The following is a 16173-nucleotide window of genomic DNA, read 5'->3' as shown; positions in this document are numbered from 1 at the left end:
ACGTCAGAAACATGGGAAACGCAAGAAGTTGCGTGAGACACGCAAATAACATCTAATACGTAAATTGCCTGAGAAATTTAACATGCCTGAGAACCATAAATTCATGAGAACCATAAATGCGTAAGAACTGTACGTCGTTTAAAAACCGCCAACTGCCTGCGAAACGCACGAGAAAACGCAAATGCCTGAGAAACCGTAAAATTGCATCGAAAACCATCAATTGTATGAGAAACAACAACTTCATAAGAAAAGTAAATCACATGAGAGACCCAAAACGCATGAAAAACAAAATTGCGTAAGAACAGTAAGCAACGTGCTTGAAACCAACAAGCATGAGAACGTCAACTCGAATGAGAACGGAAAACGAAACGAGAACATGACCTGCATGAGAATGTAAATGAACGAGAACATACCTGCATGAAAACGTAATCGAAACAAAACGCAAATGCAAGAAACGCAGATGCAAGAAACGCAAATGCCTGAAGATGCAACAGCCTGAGAAACGCAACAGCCTGAGAAACGCAACAGCCTGACAGCAAGAAACGCAACAGCAAGAAACGCAACAGCAAGAAACGCAACAGCAAGACACGCAACAGCAAGACACGCAACAGCAAGAAGATGCAGCTGCATGAAACGCAACTGCAAGGAAATGCAAATGCATGAAAAACGCAAATGCTTTGAGAACGTGACCGCTAAGAGAACGTGAATGGCCTGAAACCGGAAACGCATGGGACCGAATCGCATGGGAAAACCATAAAATGCACCAGAACGTGAAACTGCGTGAGAAAACAGTGAATAGCACGAGAACGTGGAGCTCAGGCGGGGGCAGGCCACGTGGAGCTCAGGCGGGGGTTGGGCACGCCACGTGGAGCTCAGGCGGGGGAGGGGCACGCCACGTGGAGCTCAGGCGGGGGAGGGTCACGCCACGTGGAGCTCAGGCGGGGGAGGGGCACGCCACGTGGAGCTCAGGCGGGGGAGGGGCACGCCACGTGGAGCTCAGGCGGGGGAGGGGCACGCCACATGGAGCTCAGGCGGGGCACGCCACGTGGAGCTCAGGCGGTGCGGCTGAGTGTCGGAGTCTCGCACTTACTGATCCTCATTGACAAGAGCAGACCTGTCCCTGGGATCCCCCCCCCCAGCTGCCCCAATATCAGAGCCCCCTCCGCTCCCTCCCTGCGCTGTATTCAGCCACTTCGGCAGCTCACAATCCCTCCAGACAAGCTGACTGTAGTGCAGAGACAATCCACGTCCCTGCATTGTATTGTGGCCCCAATACTGGTCCCTCTGAATAGGCCTCTTCTCTGGCCAGGCACCAGTCTGAAGGCTGCTGGGCCTCGCTAGCATCTTCATGAAGACACAGGGGAGATCACAGCTGAAGAGCAGCTTTCTGCAGCATGATAAACACAATTAGAGGCAGTCGGGAGATAACGCATTGTCAACTTTTAGCAGCACAGAAATGAAATGCAGCCAGCGATTTAAGGGGGGGGGGGGGTGACCCAGGCTCTTTGTTTATGTGGATGCAATGAAAAACAGCAGATTTCCTGTGTGATTTGCACAACAGCATACCCTCATACATGCTCTTCTTCCTCTTCCTCTATCCCGCCGAACATACTCACTACCACCGCCCCCGCGGGCAAAGTGTGTGCAAATACACACCGTCTCCCTGCACTAGAGTGGACAAGAAGATGCGAGGGGAGAGGGGGAGCCGGCGGCCAGCCGAAACCCCTCCCTCTCTCCCGGCGGAACACCAGGAGAACCCAGGACAGAGGAGCTGACGGCAGCAAAACCCCCCCCCCTTCTCCCGGCGGGAGAAGCGGGCGGGCAGCCCCTACGTGGAGTCAGGACAGGGAAGTTGATGGTTGCCGAATCCCCCCCCCCCCTCCCAGCGGAAAAAGCGGGCGGACGGCGTGTCCCCCTCGTGGAGCCCCCCCCCAGTACAAGGAACCGAATGCACCCGCTGGCGGCTCCATCATGGAGCTGGATGAGCATACAGACGCCCCCCACAGCTGGATCTGCCCCGGGATAGGCGGCATATCACTTCCCCCTCCCCCCAGGAGAAACGGTGGTAGCACCATGTATGTGAGGGGGGGGGGGGAGGGGGAGCCGGCGCGGCCGAAAACCTCCCCCTCCCCCCACCAGGAGAAACGGCGGGCGCACTGCATATGTGAGGGGGGGAAGGGGAGCCGGCGCGGCCGAATACCTCCCCCTCCCCCCACCAGGAGAAACGGCGGGCGCACTGCATATGTGAGGGGGGGGAAGGGGAGCCGGCGCGGCCGAATACCTCCCCTTCCCCCCGCCAGGAGGATCGGCGGGTGCAAGCCCCCCACTGAACAAGCGCCTGCGGCAGAATCACACGGAGGAAGCCTGGGAGAAAGCCTCCCCGTGCAGACAGCCGCCGGTGGGTGAAGCCCCCCCCCCCCGCCCGCCCGCAGCACCACGCGGGGGAAACCAGTGGCTGGCACAGCGGGAGAAGGAGGCGGGTGGGCGGCGCCCGGAGAAAGAGGCGGGCAGAAAGAAGGCTCCCCCGAGCAGACAGATGCCCATAAACGGAGCCGGCGGGGGCCACAAGCATCCCCGTCCATGAACTCCAGAGCAGAAAAGTCCTCCTCCTCCGACCCGCCGGAAGTGACGTCAGCCACACGAGATCTGACGTCCAACGAGGAGGAGGTGGAGGAGGGCAGGCTTTATGCAGCCTGACTCCTCCTACAAATACAGGCTTACCCTGCGGTCAGCCTTACACGTATCTTTGAAATTGATGCTTTGAAATAACCAAGGATATTAGGAATCCATCAACAAGGGGTGTGATGTTCTAATTTTCCAAACCTATTTGGTCTATCTAAGGGTGCTAACCCATAGCTGTCCCCTACAAATCCATGTCTCACACATTAATGCCACGTACACATGATCTAAAATTCTCGTCGGAAAAATCTCTGATGGTTTTCCAAACAGAATTCCGCTCAAGCTGTCTTGCCTACACACGGTCACACCAAATTCTGATCGTTTAGAATGCAGTGACGTGCAACACGTACGTCGGGACTAGAAAAAGGAAGTTCAATAGAAAGTAGGCAATAGCTTCCGTCTTGTAGTTGAATGTGAGCATGCACGATTTTTGGTATGTCGGAATTGCATACACACGATCGGAAATTCTGACAGCTAAATTCCAATGGAGCATACACACTGTCGCATTTTCCGATGAAAAGCTCTCATTGGTCTTTTTCTGGCTGGAATTCCAATCGTGTGTACACAGCATTAGTCTGTAAGTGTATATCCTTAGTAATCCAATGCAACTGCCAGTATAATCCCAATCAATAAATGGTTGTGGTGACAATTTATGCCATGCAGGATAGGCATAAGCTGGAAAGAGGTGTTTGTGTGTACATAACTTTTTAGCATTTGGATATGGTATTTTTATAATAAATTTTTAGTACAATAAAAACAATATTTCTAAGATATAATTTGTATGTCATACAGTATATGGGGGTTATTTACTAAAACCTGGTGCAAAATCTGGTGCAGCTCTGCATAGAAACCAATCAGCTTCCAGATTTTTTGTCAGAGCTTAAAGGGGTTGTAAAGGTACCGTATATACTCGAGTATAGGCCGACCCGAATATAAGCCGAGGCCCCCAATTTACCCCCAAAAAAACTGGCAAACTTATTGACTCGTGTATAAGCCGAGGGTGAGACATGCCTGTCCATCCCTGTGTGTGTGTCCGTCCATCCCTGTGTGTCCGTCCATCCCTGTGTGTCCGTCCATCCCTGTGTGTCCGTCCATCCATCCCTGTGTGTGTGTGTGTCCATCCATCCATCCATCCCTGTGTGTGTGTGTCTCCATCCATCCATCCATCCATCCCTGTGTGTGTGTGTCTCCATCCATCCATCCATCCATCCCTGTGTGTGTGTGTCTCCATCCATCCATCCATCCATCCCTGTGTGTGTCTCCATCCATCCCTGTGTGTGTGTGTGTGTGTGTGTGTGTGTGTGTGTGTGTGTGTGTGTGTGTGTGTGTGTGTGTGTGTGTGTGTCCAGCCTACCTTTGTCCCGAGCCTCCGTCCCGTGCCTTGCCTCCTTGCCTCCGTCCCGTGCCGTGCCTTGCCTTGCATCCGTCCCGTGTCGTGCCTTGCCTTGCCCCCGTCCCGTCCCGTCCCGTGCCGTGCCGTGCCTTGCCTTGCCTCCGTCCCGTGCCCTCTTCGTCGGCGGCCATTGTAAAATTCAAAAGCTGCGCCGCCGCCTTCGCCTGTGATAGGCGGAACACTGAATTTCCCAGCAGCCTGTGTTCCGCCTATCACAGACGTCGTATCATCCTCGTCCGTAGTACGAGGATGATACGATGTCCGTGATAGGCGGAACACAGGCTGCTGGGAAATTCAGTGTTCCGCCTATCACAGGCGAAGGCGGAGCCGGAGGCGCGGCTTTTGAATAGAATGGCCGCTGTCTGTCTGCTCGACACGCTGATCGAGCGGGCAGACAGCGATGACTCGAGTATAAGCCGAGGGGGGCACTTTCAGCCTCAAAAAAGAGGCTGAAAATCTCGGCTTATACTCGAGTATATACGGTACGTGTTTTTTCCCCTTAAAGCATCCTATGCATTAAGAGGAAAAAACACCTGGCAGTCACCGGCCCCCTACCCCCCCCCCCCCCCCCCGTTTTACTTACCTGAACCTCTTCATTCAGTCGACGGGGACACGCTGGCTCCTTCTCCATGGGGTTCTGGCTTTTGATTGGATAGATTGATAGCAGTGCAGTCATTGGCTCCTGCTGCAGTCAATCAAATCCAATGACACAGGCGCCTGGGGGCGGGGCCGAGTCTGGTATTCTGTGTCTATAGACGCAAATGCTGGACTCTGGAGAGCACCTGCAAGGTAACCCCCTCAGAGAAACGCTTCTCAAAGGGGGTTATTAGATGCGGGGAGGAGCCGCGATAGCCGCCCGGGGACCCCAGAAGAGCAGGTTCTGTTCAAAACGAGCTGCACAGTGGAGGTAAGTATGACATGTTTGTTATTTAAAAAAAATAATAATAATAATTACCCTTACAATCACTTTAATTGAACAAGTTGAAGTTAGAAGCTGATTGGCTACCATGCACAGCTCCAACAGATTCTGAGGCCGCGTACACACGCGGGGACTGTTCGCTCAACTTTGTCCGCTGAACAGTGTTTCGGCGGACAGTCCGCTCGTGTGTGGGCTTCAGCGGACAGATCAGCGGACAGTCTGACGAACAAAGTTTTTCGGAAATTCCGAAAAACTGTCCGCTGAAACTTGGTTTGAGCGGACAGTCCGCCCGTGTGTAGGCTTGTTCGTCAAACTAAGTCTCGCGCATGCTCAGAAAGAATTTACACGCCGAAGGTTGCATTGCAGTGTATAGGACGTCGTTTTCTAGTCCCGTCGTACGTGCCGTTCACGTCATCGCGCACGGTTTCAGCGGACTGTTCGTTCGTCGTGTGTGGGCAAGTCCGTCCATGCTAATTTTGAGCGGACTGTCCGCTGAAACTGTTTGACGAACAAAGTTGAGCGAACAGTCCCAGCGTGTGTACGCGGCCTGAGTGCTTCAGTTTTAGTAAATCTCCCCCTTAATACCATTTGGAAATTCCATTTATTCTTTTGGAGTTTTTCCTGTCTTTCTGTTAGCATGTATTTGGGAGGTTGGTACAAGAATAATAAAGTTTATATCTATCTCACATGCCCATCATTAAAGTTTGTAAATCTTCACCCTTTTTTTTTTTTTGTGAACATTCTCAATTCATTTAGCAGATCAGCCTCGTTATGTTTTGTGGTGATATGCATATGTAGCAAGGTCTTTTACCTCCTTTGGTCTAATGAGAACCTCCAAGGCCAAAGATAGCTGATATCTTTCAATATGTAGTGGGTTGTGAGGCATAGTGGGTGCAAAGATGATGAAAGTCATTGGGCGCCAGACACTTCTTGGATGTATAAGAGGTTTTATTTATTTTGACAGTCCTTTTTATATATTTTGGGAGAAAGAGGGTTAGGGCCAGGACATTCTTAGATAGTTGCAAACTCAATTGACAGACTCCAAGACTTCAATAGGAGAACAGCTGTGCAGGGAAAGGCCCCAGCAAGGCGCCACTTCTGCACGTGCAGGATTGCTGTCTCCTATGGTAACGGTGCATTAACAGTTCCTAACTCAAACATATCAGTTTCTTCAGCTCCACCACAACTGCTCCTTGTAGTTTTTCAATACTGAGCTCCTGGACTCTCACTAGACCCCATGATTCACTGACTATGAATCCCTTGAGTTCCCCCAAGGTTTGTGGTGGTATCCCCTCAAGTATCACCCTCGTTTCTCTGCTGGGTCCCTAGCTTGGCACTCCAGATGCTCCTCAAGCTTCCCCCCTGCTAACCGACTCAGTCCCTGGCTTGACACACAAGGCTGCTCTGCAAGTGTCTCTTCCGCTGGTTGGGTCCCTGACTTGATCACCGCCTGAAGTTTCCCGATTCTCCACTGTGTCCATCGGTGAGAATATTATTCCGGTACTTGCTTCAGTTACTCACTGTGGTCCCTGGTAAAGGCGATTGGCCCCTTCTACCTCCAATCACTGAACGGTTCTCCGGCCGGCAGAATCATCACTTTTGGTTGGACTGCAAGCCATAGTCCCAACCCTGCGCTGCCCTCTTCCTTCTGGATAGACCCTCACACAGCCTGGCAGCCAGATGACCCATGATAGGCCCAATCTCCAGCCTAGCAGCCCAGGGCAGACGACACACATCCACCCAGATGGCAGACCGGGTGGCACAGAACACAGATCACCTGACCTCATCCGAATATATAGTCTCTCCCAGTAGGCCAAGGGATTAAAGAAAACCCCTGCCCATTGGCTGGGACACCCACATACCCAAAACCTGACCTTGGGTTGCCCTTCTCATATCTAGTACCATCAAGTACCCGGCCACCTAATGATAGAAGAGAAAAGTGCAACAAGGCCAAGCTTAGGGAGAAATCAATAGATCCATATCAATCAACCAAGATAACTTCTTAACTACTCTTGGCAAGTAAATTTGTGAGGAGCTCCCTTACTAAACTCCAGGGTGCTACACATAATTTAGGATACATCTAAATGTTTAAGTTGGACTTTTATACCTATTATGAATTTGAATATTAATTTTTACATTTTGGTGCTATAATCTCACCATGCATGCCCGTTCATGTATCCCTCCCCTAAGCACAGACTTACATTTCAGCTGAGTCTATCATCATGACAATGTGGTAATGCTGTTTAGATTTCAAATCATTACATCACATATGGGTATATTCAACAGGAGTTGTTCACGATCCCAGTGTTGATCCTAGCATTTAACCAACCTCCAGGACACACACACCAAAGTGAATCCAGATCGTTTGAGCACGTTCCCAAGAACAAAATGATTTGAAGGGAGTTTTTCCGATGGTTAATGGGAACAATTAAAAAGAAAGTGCTTCCATAGTGAAGTATGACACAGTTTTATTCCATAAAAACAGCAAATTCTTGCAGCTCAGAAATCCATATGCATGGAAACACCATAGTGTATTCCAGCTGCGCTTCAAGGGGTCATAAAGTGTCTGGTGAGTAGGATGTGTGACAAGTGATGGTGGAAGATATTTCAGTCAAATTTACCAATTGTTCAGCAGGGATTTGAAGAGTATATACAATATCTGAAGAAGTTGATACATTGTCTGAAGACTTTGATACATTGTTTGAATATTGATGTGCACTACTGAACTTATTTTGTGTTTGGACTTTTTCTACACATATTATTATATTATCATGTTGGTGCTCAGTTGAAATCACTTTTGCATGTTTGCACTTTATAAGGGAAGGATTGCGGTTTAATCATTTTAGTATTGATTTTTACTTATCCATTTCTCTTTTCTACAAGGTGTGGCTCCTTACCAACTTTCACCTGTTTAATTATTCTAGTTGCACTAATTATTGTTCCATTTTGTGCTGGTTCTGGGGTTTTTAACCCCTCATTCACATTTATTACATCATATGCTGTTGTCGCTTCCATGTGTTGTGCTTGGCCATACCGAAGAGCACTGTATGATCCCGTCAGTTGTAAACTTGGTTGGAATGCATTCCACCTCCATGTCAAATTATCACTATTCCTCTATGTTCAGCCTTCAAAGCATGTTCCTTAGATATTCTTCTTCTAATGCCCTGTAAACACGGTTGGACTTTCCGATGGAAAATGTGCGATCGGATCTTGTTGTCAGAAAATCTGATCATGTGTGGGCTCCATCGGACTTTTTCCATCAGAATATCTGACACACAAAGTTTGAGAGCAGGATCTAAAATTTTCCAACAACAAAATCCGATCGTTTAAATTGCGATCGAGTGTAGACAATTCCGATAGACAAAGTGCCACGAATGCTCAGAATAAATTACGAGACGAAAGCTATTGGCTACTGGCCTGTTTATAGTCCCGTCGTATGTGTTCTACGTCACCGTGTTCAGAACGATCAGATTTTCCGACAACTTTGTGCGACCGTGTGTATGCTAGACAAGTTTGGGCCAAAATCCGTCGGAAAAAATCCAACGGATTTTGTCGTCGGAAAGTCCAACCGCGTGTACAGGGAATTAGAGATTGTCTTTTTATTGTTTATGACTGCTTGATGTTTTATTCAGAGCAAGAGGGAGGTGTTCTATCCTCTCAAATGGGGGAATGGGTGGTGATTAGGAAGGCTAAAGTTAGTATTTATTGTCACACTTTTTGTTACTCAATTGCACTTAGGAAGGTAAACTATGTCTCACCAAATGTATGTCTATTACATTAATAAATTAAACAATAAAATAATCTATTATTTATTGTCTAGCAATGATACTAATTTGTATTTATGTTAAAGTGGAAGTAAACCCATGGATGTAAACAGTTAAAAAAAAAAAGGCATGCCGGGAATGCTAACTGCACATTGGCTGTGCTCTTAGCCAAACTATCAAACCATCCAATGGCTGGTGTCATAACGAATCACATGTGCAGCATCATAGCACTTGAAGATTAAACAGAGGCAAAGATGGCAGCTTCCTTGGCTGAAACGATAGGGGAGTTTACTTCCACTTTAAGTGTAATATTCACTATATGTCTTATATTTGTTTGTATGCATATTTATTTTTTTGCATGTATATTTATCGGGAAAGACAAGATTATTGGATCAGACAGAAAACCACTGAACACAAAACAAAATAATGCATGAATAATATGTAAAGATATAACATAATTGGAGGTTACCACCTATGATAATGAAAACAATTTAAACAGTAACAAAAGCAAAAATAAATAAGTTAACTAAGTAAAATAAATGTATTCAAATATATGGGAAGGTAAATGGGATGATAAAGAAAATAATATGACAGTTTACTGTATATTCGTAAGATATATCCTATGAATAAAAGTACATTTTCATACGGATATAAGCGGATGATTTTATGTGTTATTAATATTGCTTGCTTACAACCTGGCTTTGCTGTAATAACCAGCTACAATCATTTTAAGCACCTCTAGAGAAACAGAGAGTGCATGTCAAGACGGAGACTTCCTGTCTTTTTTGAACTGCTCTCAAAGGGATGGTGGAATTGATCCATTTATTGATTAATTTCTTTTCTCATTAAATCACGTTGATTTTCTGGAATACATATGACTTCATGTAGAAGTGCAAAGCCACCCTGGATTTTCCTTTTGTTTGTATATTGGTACTTGCACATACCTCCCAACTTCTTGAGAAGAGAACAAGGGACACCTATTAGCAAAAGTATGTAGGCATAGGACACCCTGCCACGCCCCCTTAAATGAGAATTATACAAAAAATGATTTGTTAAACCCACAAGTGCTCTTTTTTACCACTATTCCTTTATATTGGCTTTTGAAATTTACAAATGCAGCAATTTAGAAATTGTATTAAAGGTTTAGCACTGGGAAACACTTTTTGAAAGGTAAAAAGTGCATTTTATATACAGCTATATAGATTATACCAAAATGAGGAGGAAATAGGAGCAGAGGGACTTTGTTCCAAATCAGGGACAGTCCCTCAAAATCAGGGACAGTTGGGAGCTATGCTTGCAGTCTTTGGTTGATATTCATACAAAGTAGTGCCTTTTTGGCTTTTGTTTTGAGTGGACAAAAAAGGAAATTTTCTCTATCACAGTAGACACAATGCACGTACATTGGAGTTGCAGTGTCTTAACGCATTGGATCGCCTTTTTAATGGCTTGTCACCACTACATGCTAACAATTGTAATGTGGTTGCGCTAATATGCACATTACTGCAACACACTACATCTTAGATGTGTATGTAAGCAGTTGCTTACGGAGTACCACTTAACATATTTTTGTTAGGTGTACTGGGTAGCCATGTAGTTAGTTCATGCTGCCCGGTATGGGAAGGGATTAACTGTGTCTCAGATCTTTCCAGAGTTTTCATAGGTCCTACCCCCTGGAGTGGATCTTTAAATACCATTGGAGGGCTCAGAGGAGGGTTCTCTTCCTCATGGGATTTCAGAGAAAGGACTACTCCCATGTAGTCCTACTGGAGCACATGGTTCCTTCTGGGTCACCCTGCTGGGATTCTCCCTGGAACCGGGAACCTAATATTACTGGACTTGAGCTAAATGGATTTTCCTTTAGGCAAGGTAAGAATTTGATAGTTAGATAGTAAGTACTGGACTCTATTTCATGTGTGCTGTGTTGTTTAACTTTACTGAGCATTCAGTAACACAGTTTGTTTCATTACCTGTTAAATGCCTGGTCTGAAGCTTATCTAAAGGGGTTCATGAAGGTACATGCCATGTCTAAAGAACTGGGCCTGTAACATCTATGGGAATGAGGAGGAGAAGCAAGAGTGCCACCAAGGAAAGGTTAACCCTGCAGAGGAAATGGTGGGAAGTCATGTCTTACAGGTGGTTGCTATAGGTAACCGGGACTGGTGGGAATGCGATAGCAGGAGAGTGGTACTGAGTTTGGGTGTCGAGTCATCTGGTTAGCAAAGGGGTTGGTGGTCAGACTCCCTACTATCAGTTGGTACCCCACAGCATTCAGGACTGAACCCGCAGCACAGAGACCCCATGAACCTAGGGGCAGGTAAAGGAGAGTGAAGGAGTTAACTTGTGCATGCATGGAGATCCGTGCTTAGTGTGATCTCTAATCCACCACTGGGATTGAGGTGGCAGGGTAGCAGGGCTGGTGGAGTGGGACACAGGCTCTGCAATGTCGCCCTTAAATGCTGCATTCAGGAAGATAAGGTGTATAATAGCACAGCTCTCACAGCAAATAAGCTCCAGTACAGGGTGCCACCTTCTCATGACCTGGTCCAGGGCACTAGTCAATGTGTTCACAAAAGAGTCCCTCATTTACAGGGTGAATAGGCCCCACCTATAACCAAATGGGCCTTTTACTGCACCATGAGATGTGGCAGTAGAGTTGGGGCTGCACGTGGAGTTGTTGTGATATATAATTGCACTGGAGGCATGTGTGTAGGCAGGTTAGTTTGTTAGTTGTTCAGGTTGCCCAGTAGGGAAGAGGTTAAGCCAGTCTCTAAATTTTCCCAGCCGTTTTTTGGGCTTTGTTCCCTACACCCTGTGCTGTATATACAAAGGGGGGATGGCTCTGCTCAGGGGGGCCTGAAGCCTGCATGGGAAAAATCAAGAGACCAACTACAACCAACTATGATAGGTTTGTGGGTGGGGCCTACTCATCCTGTACATGGGCTACAAGCTCACTAATGCCCAGGACCAAGCAGGGCCACCGTCATGTGAATTCAACATTAAGGCAGAACCCCAGATTAGAAGTGAGCTGTACACCTTGTGCAGCTGTATAGCAACAAACAGATTCTGTAATAAAACTCTGTCCCATATGCTGTACACCTTGTCTTCTAGAATGTAGTATTTAGAGTGGGACACCACTGAGCCCATGTCCCGCTCCACGAGTCTAGCTTTTCTTCTGCCACCTCATCCCCAGTGACAGAATGGGGTCCTGTCTTGCACTAAGCGTGAACTTCATGTGTGCACTTAATTATTGCCTTCAGCTCTCCTATATCATGTGGCTGGGTCCTTGGGGTCTCCATTCACAGGTTTGGTCTTGATTGCTCTTGGAGAAATGACCACTAGGGAGAGAGTCAGAGTACCAACCCCGCTGCCTGGCTGCTATTACATTCCCACCAGTTCACGGTTAACCATAGTAACTATACACTTCCCACCAAGTCCTTTGCTGAGTTAACCCTTCATGGTCGCCTTTTGTTTCTTAAACTTCACCCCGTATGTGCTTTACAGACCCTGAGCTTTTGATATGCCATGTACTTCCAAGCTCCCCTTTGAACAACTATGCAAGAATCAGTTGAACAATCTTTACTGAACAACCCGAAGAATACAGTCTAACAATGCAATGCAGTTCATTATTGACTAACTAAACCCAGGCTGCTCGATGCACACCTTTCCAGAGGTGAGAGTCCTTGCTAGGAAGGTTTCAGTGTAGTCCAGGTGCCAATTATTCTTAATAACCCCCCCCCCCCCCCCCCATTTAAAAGTGCAGCATATTTGCAAGTGTAGGACCCACAGGGAAATCACATGGTACAAAAGCACCATGCAATTTCCTGGCCACTGCGTTTTTAAAATGCTGCAGCAAGATGGTGAGGTATCTCATCATTATGGTGTTGGAACTTCACTACATTCACTTTGCAGTCACAGCTCACTAGCATGTCCTGGTTAGATCACCCATACTATGTCTCTACACCATTGACATAAGCCAAAAATCTGTTGGAGTAGCCTTTGCAAAGTGTTTTAGGGATTCTTTTTTTACCGTGTTCATACTGTAGGTACAGTATATAGAGCTGATTAATTATTAAATCCTTTTTTAAACTTAGAGTGCTACTTAACCCACAACAGTAAAATCAAAGAAGTTAATCCTCTGCACTGTGTAAAAAGGCTGTTTGATCCTGCCTTCTCTGACCCTCCCCTTCTTCCACTGTACCTAAAAAATCATCTCCTAATAGAACAGAGCCTTGGGGGCACTCTGCACATGCTCAGTCTGGTGCATAATACTAGAGTGTTTTTTTTTTTTTTGTTGTTCTTGGGAGGGTGTATGTGATCAGCACAGGGCCAATCGGCACTGTCCAGTTAGAGGGTCAGGGGTCATGTAACCTCATAGGTCAATCAGAGGAGAATGAAAACTCCTTCTACAAGCTTTAAACAGAGACTGATAGAAGTCACAAGACTGATCTAACTGCTGATGAGAAAAGGTATTTAGTAGTTCATATTTACTAAAACTATTGCATTTCCATATTCTGTGTACTGTGGAAGACCAGATATAGTGAATGCAGGGCCTTGGGTTTAGTAACATTTTAAAGGATAAATTCCCCTTTTACATAACCTGGCCCATGCAGAAAAGGTGCTGCAGTAGTTTAAACTGAACTGTGCTTATTGTAAAAATATTGTTTAACCACTTGACCACTGGGCACTTAAACACCCTTAATAACCAGACCAATTTTCAGCTTTCGGTGCTCTCACATTTTGAATGACAATTACTCAGTCATGCAACACTGGACCTATATGAAATTTTTGTCCTTTTTTTCACACAAATGGAGCTTTCTTTTGGTGGTATTTAATCACCGCTGGGTTTTTTATTTTTTGTGCTATAAAAGTACAGAAAATACAGAAAATTCTGTAAAAAAAAAAGAATTTTTCTTCGTTTCTGTTATAAAATTTAGCAGATTAGTAATTTTTTCTTCATAAATTTTGGCCAAAATTTATACCACTACATATCTTTGGTAAAAATAAGTACAAATTGGTGGATATTATTTGGTCTTTGTGAAAGTTATAGAGTCCACAAGCTATGGTGCCAATATCTGAAAATTGATCACACCTGAAGTACTGACGGCCTATTTCAATTCTTGAGACCCTAACATGCCAGAAAAGTACAAATACCCCCCAAATGACCCCTTTTTGGAAAGAAGACATTCCAAGGTATTTAGTAAGAGGCATGATGAGTTTTTTGAAGTTGTCATATTTTCCCACAATTCTTTGCAAAATCAAGATTTTTTTTTTACTTTTTGTCATATTATCAGTTTATTTCTCACACAGCATATGCATACCACAAATTACACCCCCAAAACACATTCTGCTATTACTCCCGAGTACGGTGATACCACATGTGTGAGACTTTTACACAGTGTGGCCACATACAGAGGCCCAACATGCATGGAGCGCCATCAGGCGTTCTGGAGCACCCAGGACAATTCTGACATTTCTCTCCTACATGTAAAAATCATCATTTATTTGCTAGAAAATTGCATCGAATCCCAAAACATTATATATGTTTTTTTAGCAAACACCCTGGAGAATACAATGGTGGTCATTGCAACTTTTTATCTCGCACGGTATTTGCGCAGCAATTTTTCGAATGATTTTTTTTGGAAAAAAAACTGTTTTTTGCTTAAATAAAAAAAAACACAGTAAAGTTAGCCCAATTTTTGCATAATGTGAAAGATGAAGTTACACCGAGTAAATCGATACCTAACATGTCACTCTTCAAAATTGCACAGGCTTGTGGAATGGCGCCAAACGTCGCTACTTAAAAATCCCCATATGCGATGATTTCATTTTTTTTTACTGGTTATATGTTTTGAGTTACAGAGGAGGTCTAGGGCTAGAATTATTGCTCTCGCTCTAACGTTCGCAGCGATACCTCACATGTGTGGTTTGAACACCGTTTTCATATGTGGGCGGGACTTACGTATGCGTTCGCTTCTGCATGCGAGCACATGGGGACAGGGGCGCTTTAAAAAAAAAAAAAAAATGTTATTGTTCATTTTACTTTATTTATTTTAGTTTGACATTTTTTTTCCCCAAAAATAAATTTTTTGATCACTTTTATTCCTATTACAAGGAATGTAAACATCCCTTGTAATAGGAATATGGCATGACAGGTCCTCTTTACAGTGAGATATGGGGTCAATAAGACCCCGCATCTCACCTCTAAGCTGGGAAGCCTGAAAAAAAAAAAAAAAAGATTCTGGATTTAATCCTATTGGCGAGTCGGTAGAAGCTCCGGAGGGCGACGGGAGGGGGGGGGGGGTGTCTATGGCTGGGTTTTGCAGGGTATCACCGACTATGGCTGGGTATGGCTGGGTATCTCAGAGTATGGCGTTGCAGAGTATTGCATTGCAGGGTATTGGTGGGTGTTGCAGAGTGTTGCAGGGTATTGGCGGGTGTTGCAGGGTGTTGCAGGGTATTGCAGGGTATTGCAGGGTATTGCAGGGTATTGCAGAGTAATGGCAGGGTATTGCAGAGTATTTGCAGGGAATTGAGGGGTTAATTTTCGGTGAGCAGCGATGTGGGCACTGCAGATGCAGCCCACATCGCTGCTGACACCGATCTCTTCCCCCTCCGCTGTTCCGATCGGTACAGAGAGGGGGAGGGAGGAACCGGCGTCATAACATGACGCCGGTTTGTTTACAAGTGATCACTCCGTCATTTGACGGAGCGATCATGTGGTAAACGGCCGCTATGAGCGCCCGTTTACCGTGATCCGTGATGCGCCGGGTCCTGTGGACCCGGTGGTCACGGATGCTCTCGAGTGCGCGCCCCAGGGGGCGCGCGAGAGCGGAATTCTGGGAGGACGTCATATGATGGCCTCCCAGAGTTAAGAAACCGCCCTGTAGCTGTCATTCGGCTATAGGGCGGTTATTAAGTGGTTAATGTAAATGCCATGCCTGTGGGCCTTTTCTGTCACCCAGGAAGCCTAGCTAAAATACTCTGAATTAAGAATGAGCCAAAGGTTCAGTCTGAACGCAAATTAAAGCCATATCAACCTTGGACGAACACTCAAACATTTACCCATTCGACCAGAGATGAATGTCAGTATTATTTCCACTATATACATGACAGCTTACCCTTGTCAACGGTTCTTCAGGATGCCAGTGGGTGCAGGCACCTCCAAATCCTTAACAACCAGTGACATCACCAACCACATTCACTTAAATGGCATCACCCCCCTCTCTTGAATCATACCAGGCAACATGCCCTTAACATTTTTATTTTCTTCTCACATTTAACAGTCAGTTCATAGCATCTCTCATTTACACCTGTAGCTTGTCCTATGAAAATGTAGTCGATACTGAGTTTCTGGTTCCTTTTCATAAACATAGTTCATTCAGGATTTTGTTTCATTAGCGTTGCTTACCCGAGGAAGC

This window comes from Lithobates pipiens, unplaced genomic scaffold, assembly GCF_037356315.1.
Source record: "Lithobates pipiens isolate NorthernLeopardFrog02 unplaced genomic scaffold, aLitPip1_a1.2 Scaffold_19, whole genome shotgun sequence".
Classification (NCBI taxonomy): Eukaryota; Metazoa; Chordata; class Amphibia; order Anura; family Ranidae; genus Lithobates; species Lithobates pipiens.
The sequence above is the reverse complement of the archived record's forward strand: the minus strand, read 5'-3'. Positions refer to the sequence as shown.